Below are 7,601 nucleotides of genomic sequence, written 5' to 3' on the forward strand. Positions count from 1 at the left end.
GTGTCGTCCGCAAACCTGAGAAGCTTGACAAGGAAACAATGGATACAAAGTTGGGAGTAACTCAGCGGGATGGGCGGCATCTCTGGAGAGGACGAATGGGTGACGTCCGAAGAATGGTCTCGACCTGAAACGTCACCCATTCCTTCTCTCCAGAGATGCTGCCGGTCCCGCAGTTACTCCAGTTGTTTGTGTCTATCTTCGGCCTGTTATGATATTTGTATTGTTGTGAGTAACAAAAGTAACAAAAAACATAACATACTGTAGAACACCTACAGTGGCGCATTTGGCAGATCCGATGCCTCGCAGCGTCAGAGACCCGGGTTCGATCCTGACCTTGGGTGCTGCCTGTGTGGAGTTTACACGTTCTTCCTGTGATCGCGTGGGATTGTTCCGGTTTCCTCTCAAATCCCAACAAACATGCAGGTCTGTAGGTTAATTGCTCTCTGTAAATCTGCCTCCAGTCTGTAGGTATAACACAGACCTAGTGTGAACGGGTGATCAATGGTTGGCGTCGACTAGGTGGACCGAATGGCCTGTTTCTACGTTGTGTCTCTAAACTAAACATTGTGCATTTTAGGCAGATGGGTTTAATTAAATCAATCTTCCTTCGTTTAAAACTCAGTAAAATAATATATTTGTTGTCGGAGTCATATTATTGAAGAGAGCGGACAAGGCGTGTTAAATTCGGGTTACTGCAATGGATATGCCATGAAGCATCAATCTAAACCTGAGCAAAAGGTTGTGTGACCGAGGATTAATGAGTTCAGACTTCATGTGTGAAGTGGAGAGGGAGGGGCTGGAGGTAATATGACAGAGAAGGGAAAAAACTAGAACATGTTTATCATATTAGAACAATAATCAGACCAGGCTCGTCGTGAATAACGAGCTATCGTGAATATCTGTATTTTTGCATATATTTCATTAATTTGCTCACAGTACCTTATGTATCTCTCGGTTCCCTCTCCCCTGACTCTCAGTCTGAAGAAGAGTCTCGACCCAAAATGTCACCTATTCATTTTATCCAGAGATCCTGCCTGACCAGCTGAGTTACTCCAGCTTTTTGTGTCTATCTCCGTGAATAACCAGACCCCTTGTGTTGCCCGCCCACAACTCCAACTTGTGCCAAACTCCAATGATGGCGTGCTTGGAATTTATATCCAATGAAACAATGTAGTGAGATATGATCTGGCCTGGCATTGCCGTGCAGTGCTGCACTATCCGAAGTGTCCGTTTTTCTGCTGAGACGCTGGGATTCCTCAGCCAATTGTTTAAAAAAATATCCAGCGTGTGTGTCAACGGTTGACTCCTGATCAACAGGGTCGTAATGTATCATTAGCACCACATTACTGCACTCGAGAGCATGCTGTGTACGATTTGGATCCCAGATTTCCAACATTACAACAATGATTATTACACTTCAAAAACATATATGTAATTGGCTGCAAAATGATTTCGGAAGTCCTGAAAGGCGCTATACAAATGTAAGTATTTACACGCGTTAATAATAATGTGTCCTTCATGCCGTGCTTGCCAGAGTTTAAAAAAAATTGGGCCAATTTTTTATTGCCTTTTGGATTTGCGTGTTGCTTTCGCTGTGAGCACGCGAAGTGTTCATTTGTTTTCATCGTGCGTACAGGGTTTGACCGAGATTGGAGTTCGTAACCCTTTAGTCCAGAAACAACACTCAGTTCCATTGCACCTGCGCTGTGATTTTCTGTATCTGTCAGTGAGTGACAAGAGTGGGAAGGGGAACGGTTCCCCTGTGCCCTAGTGCGTGTCGAGTTACTGAAAACTTGTTGAAAATTATTTCAGGCGGTAACTCATTTTCCATTTGCTAGGATTGACAAGAAGGATTAAGATCCACGCATTCAGCGCAGCGCACCAGCCCGTTCTAGTTCGACCCTCCGTCACCTCCTTTCAACGTTCGCTCAACGATCCGATTCAGCTGAAACACATGAATTCAGCCTTACAAACAAATAACCTTTCTCCTTTGCATTTACACTTGCTACGCATTGTCGTAGCCTAACAACAGCAAAAATAACACTGGTTTGCATCTATATTATCGCTTTAATAGAAAGAGAAAACCATTCGGCCCCTCGAATCTGCTCTCCCACGCTCTATTAGGACCATAGCTAATCAGTGTGTCAAATCAATGTTCTCGCATTAGATCCATCGTATTCTCGGGCTTCAACTGACCCAGCAGTTAGAGACTTTTCGGCAGAGGGGTGTTTTTCCCACTGCCCTGGCTAACGTTTTAAGATTGCATCCCCCTGTCTTGAATCTTTCGGTAAGAATCAGTGGGGTTCTCCGTCCATGCCCTCTGGGGATCTTGTGCCATATTTAAACGTATCGTCATATCAGGCCTTATACCGCATTCAGTTGAGTATAAGCCATGTCTAAATAGTCTTACACGATTTAACCCTCAAAGATAGACATAACGTGTTGGAGGAACTCAGCGGGTCAGGCAGCATCTCTAGATAAAATGGATAGGTGACGTTTCGGGTCGGAACTCTTCTTCAGACTGAAAGTAGAGGGGGTTGGGGTGGGGGATGGAACTAGAAGTAGGGAAAGGCCATAACAAATCAGGGCCGGCAACAGATGACCAAGGGTGGAGCCTATAATGGCCCATTAACCCTCTAAACGCTGGAATCATCCCAGAACATATGTACTGTGATGTCTTTCTTTCTTTGATTTCACACGTGTTTTCTTGGGAGATACTCTGAAATTAGTAGCATCATTCAACTTGGGTGAAAACAAAAATAGTATAGGGAATTCGCGGATCGCTGTTCTGTACTTTGACAACGTCCTTGAGAACATATTTCATTGAAGACTGTTGCCATACTAGATACTCTACATCTTAACCGAAGATCATGGTGCACGATAAAAGTTGGACACATTTTTTCACATTGCCTGCCGATCACTCTAACGGAATTGACTGACTGGGAGATTTCGCCATTGAATGTCCCAAATGCCACACTTTTTAACCCACTGGGAGACATTAACTCTTGAGATTTGTAATTGAATCTCCCATGTTAAGAGATACGTCTAAGATTATAGCTCCTCCTGTAAAAAAAATCTTCTTATCTCCCCTCCGGTACTTTTGCCAATTAATTTCACACGAACTTTTTCTCACAAAGGGTGGTGGGTGTATGGAACAAGCTGCCAGATGATGTAGTTGAGGCTGGGACTATCCCATCGTTTAAGAAACAGTTAGACGGGTACATGGATTGGGCAGGTTTGGAAGGATATGGACCAAGCGCAGACAAGTGGGGCGAGTGTAGCTGGGACATTGTTGGCGGTGTGGGCGAGTTGGGCCGAAGGGCCTGTTTCCACACTCTATCACTTCATGACTCTAAATCTCACGCAAGTAATGAATATTGATTTAATTGGAGAACCACTAGAAGCGGCACAGATAAATGATTTGCATTAAGTTGACCTACATTTACTATATTCTCCAATTCTCTATCACTTCTATAGTTATGCTCCTCGAGTGATATGTGGCATCCAAAACATGTATCATAAGATGAAAGCGGACGTTAGTGCTATCCTATTGAATGGATGGGTTGATGAAGGTGCTGTTAAGATCTAGACCAGCTCAAATTTCTGATGCGTTTACGTAACTCGTTGAGCCTTATTTGCGCTTGCTTTGCTTCCAAGTGTTAGCTGCGATCTCCCACGTGATATTCGATGGGACTGATAGATCAAGAATGCAAAGAGCCGGTGCAATTGGACGTTTCCAAATGAACTGTGCAGATTCAGTTAATTGTCGATACCCCAGTGGTATTGGGGCAATATTATTGCGTAGGAAGGTTGCAGATGCTGGTTTGCACCAAAGATATGCACTAAAAGTTGGAGTGACTCAGCGGGTCAGGCAGCATCTCTGAAGAAAACGGATAGGTGACATTTCGGGTCCAGACCCTTCTTCAGACTGAATGTCAGGGGTGAGGAAAGCGAGAGATGTGAAAAGAGAACAAATGAATGAAAGGTAAGCAAAAGGACAAATCAAAGACAACCCCTCTACTTTCAGTCTGAAGAAGTGTTCCGACCAGAAATCTCACACATTCCCTTTTCTCTAGCGATGCTAGCTGACCCGCTGAGTTACTCCAGAACTTTGTGTCTATCTAGAATAAAATTAGTTTGGAAACGTTGTTCATCTAAATGTCCCCTACCAACTGCGCTGCTCTATCTTTTTGCAAGCTGTCTGTAAGGAATGATTGCTTATGCATGTCCCCTACCAACTGCGCTGTTCTATCTATTTGCAAGCTATAGAACTCTGTTCTATCTATTTGTAAGGAACGATTGCTTATGCATAACTTTCATTGGTGATAATTACTATTAAAATGTTCCATCAGAAAGTGAAACTATCCAATTCGTTGACGTTCCCTCTGATGTCTTCTCATTCTTCATCAATGGAGCAGCACAATGCCTTCCTTGCTCAGCGCGCGGAGTCTTTCATGCCATGAGTGGATTGGACGATATATCGATGCACGCACGAATTAATTTATCAACTTCAGAGCTCCCTATCCCCGTCCACTATCCTCGCCACCGGCACCCCGTCACTGGTTGATTCTGCTTTGAACTGGCCCAGTCTATGATCGATTTCTCCCCGTCACTCGCTTTCTGAGTAACTTCCTCTCGCAAATTCACTGTCATTTATCTTCCCAGTTGCGAAAGTGACTACAATGTTCTTTGGGTGATTGATTAAGACACCGGATTGGAACCAAAACAGGTCTCTATGTTCATTCTTACTTAAGGCTTTTACCGCCCTCCACCTCAACGTTGACTCTTTCTCTCTCTCCACAGCTGCTGATCTGACCTACTGAGAATTTCCGGTACCAGATTCCCAATGTGACTGCAATTTTTCATGTGCATCCATTTGGCTGTTTTGCTCTCCACATGCAATGTATATCACTGGTTATAGCACGAGTACTTTGTGTTTCAATTGTAATTTAATGTGCAAACGGTGGAGTGAAACCAACTCTTACACAGAATGAAGAATAGAGTGTCAGATCACGGAAATGAAAATGGGTTCATAAGCGGGGAAATAGACACAAAATGTTGGAGTGACACGGCGGGTCAGGCAGCATCTCTGGAGAAAAGGAACAGGTGACTTTTCGGTTCGAAACCCCTTCTTCATAGTGAGAGTCAGGGGGGAGGGAAACTAGAGGTATGAAACGATTCAGAAGACCAAGGAAAGGTGGAGCCCACAATGGTCCATGGTTGACTGTGGAAGAGGTGATAACGAAGGAGGAAATGTATGTAATACAAAAATGAATTATAAAAGTGTCATGTGAAATGTCACAAGCCTGCGATTTAAGAATATAATGAATCGTCAATAAATCCCTCCAGGCAAAACGTAGCAGGTCTTGAGGTGCACACGTCACGGTCCCTACAAATAGGTGGTAGATTTGGCCTGTGTGTGGTCTGTGCGGGGAGGAAGATGGTTGGGGATAAGTAATGGAATTTTAACATTTGTATCCTTCATTGGAACACAATGTTTAAGTGTTGAATCTGGTTTGCATTGTCTTTTAAACCCCCAATTATAACGTGATGCATTTAGAAGGATAACACTCCTCGTGTGTCCCTGCTTTGGTGTCTACAGGCCTCGAACAGAAAGGACGCCTATCCATGATGCTGCCTGACCCGCAGAGCCTGATCCAGCACTTTGGAGTACTTTCCAGCACTTTGGCGTGGGTGGGCTCCACCTTTCATTGGTCATCTGACTTGTTCTGAACCTTTTCAGATCTCAAGTTTCCCTCTCCCCCCACTCTCAGTCTGAAGAAGGGTCTCGACCCGCAGCCACCCATTCCTTTCTCTCCCGAGATGCTGCTCGAACCGCAAGTTACTGGGTGACTGCAACATTTTGTGTCTATCGGCGGTGTAAACCAGCATCTGCAGTTCCTTCCTCAACACTTTGTATTCCCTGTGTTCAAGAAGGAACTGCAGATGCTGGAAGATCGAAGGTACACAAAATTGCTGGAGAAACTCAGCGGGTGCGGCAGCATCTATGGAGCGAAGAAAATAGGCGACGTTTCGGGCAGAAACCCTTCTTCAGACTGATGCACCCGACAGGGGGGGGTGGGAGGGGAGAAGGAAGGGAAAGAGGGGGGGGGGGAGGAGCCAGAGGGCGGGGGGGGGGTGGGAGGAGACAGCTCGAGGGTTAAGGAAGGGGAGGAGACAGCAAGGGCTAGCAAAATTGGGAGAATTCAACATTCATGCCATCAGGATGCAAGCTGCCCAGGCGGAATATGAGGTGCTGTTCCTCCAGTTTGTATTCCCTGCTTTGTAAGAATCGTATCCCTTTTCAAAATCCAAATGGCAGCTCACTAGCACGTGCCATTTCAGCCCCAGTCATTTGACCAGGGTTTCGACTTTAAAAAACATGTCACCATCTGTGCATGGGCATCTGATCTGCAATATCTCCATGTTAAATCCATTGTATTGTAATGCCCTGTATCCTGGTACACTCTAGTGTTACCGGCATGAAAAACACGTTTACTTGGGGAATGTGTAGAGAAAATACATTACATTTAGTGTGTAGGAAGGAACTGCAGATGCTGGTTTAAACCGAAGATAGACACACAATGCTGGAGTAACTCAGCGGGACAGGCAGCATCTCTGGAGAGAGGGGATGTGTGAGGTTTCGGGTCGAGACCCTTCTTCAGGCTTCTTCAGAATTTAGTGTCGCTGGTGCTTAAGGAAGATATTTCGAAATCAAAATGCAATTACTGATGGTGTGATATCGATTGACAGTTCTCACTTAAAATAAAGGTTGATATATTCCGTCCTTGCTGTCATTCCGATTGTACGTTTGTATTTTTAAAAGTGTGCAACAGGAAGGGGGGGGGGGGGGGGCGGGGGCTGCTCTGTGCGTGCATTTTTCATACGGTTAAAGGCTAGCGGTGGGGAGAACATGGGAAGCCCAGTGCTGCCTGTTTTAAGTTACTGCTGTCAGATGCACGGTTCGTGGAGTCACGTGTCAGATAAACAAGCTGACTGACGAGCCTTAAACAGTCCTCGCCCCGGGGCCAGGCAGTTTATCAATCAAAAAATAAACACAACTTTGTAAAGCGATTGATCTGACCCTTGCACGTTTCAAAACTCGCCGAAGAGCTTGCTGTTTGCATTCGGTTTCGGATGTCATGGCCCCTGCGTGAGATTGATACCCACCACCCTCTCGGGTGGCTCTTCGGGGCAGGGACTTAGAACAGGCCTTCTAACATTCAAAGATCAAAAAAGTTAGATCGTATCCTTCATATATATATATATATTTAGCACTGAAATTGCTTTTCACGATGTACCGCTGTTAGAATATTTCGTCCAAAGACGTACATGTATGTAAGTTAATTGGCTTTGTAAATGTAAAATTTGTCCCTCGTGAGTGGAGAACAGTGTTAATATGCGGGGGTCGCGGGTCGGCGGGGACCCGGTGGGCAAAGGGCCTGTTTCCGCGCTGTATCTCTAAACTAAAGAAGTCATCGGGTTATTTGGGCAAGCGTTTTTGCATTTATATAACACCTGCTTCAAATGAGAGGATTTAGAAGTCAGCCACAGAACAGGATTCCACCAAGCTTTTGCTGGACACAAAACGCTGGAGTAAC

The sequence above is a fragment of the Leucoraja erinacea genome, chromosome 17, assembly GCF_028641065.1.
Source record: "Leucoraja erinacea ecotype New England chromosome 17, Leri_hhj_1, whole genome shotgun sequence".
NCBI classification, from domain to species: Eukaryota; Metazoa; Chordata; class Chondrichthyes; order Rajiformes; family Rajidae; genus Leucoraja; species Leucoraja erinaceus.